A 341-nucleotide genomic window follows, 5' to 3' on the forward strand; every position below is an offset into this window, starting at 1 on the left:
ATACACATCCCTGGGAGGATGTGAAGAAACTTAAACTCTGATACTCCAAAGTTTTGAAATATATATTCCAAATGGCTATATTACCTGTAGGTATGTAACATGGTACAACCACTTTGAAAAGCAGTTTGTAATTATCTTAAAAAGTTAAACATGCATCTACAATGTGAGCCAGCCATTTAGAAAATTAAAACTTATATACCTGTGCAAAGACGTATACACAAATATTCATAGCAGGCCTGACGTGGTGGCTAACGCCTATAATCCTAGCACTCTGGGAGGCCAAGGTGGGTTGATCGTTTGAGCTCAGGAGTTCGAGACCAGCCTGAGCAGGAGCGAGACCC

The sequence above is a fragment of the Propithecus coquereli genome, unplaced genomic scaffold, assembly GCF_000956105.1.
Source record: "Propithecus coquereli isolate 6110/MARCELLA unplaced genomic scaffold, Pcoq_1.0 Scaffold31, whole genome shotgun sequence".
NCBI classification, from domain to species: domain Eukaryota; kingdom Metazoa; phylum Chordata; class Mammalia; order Primates; family Indriidae; genus Propithecus; species Propithecus coquereli.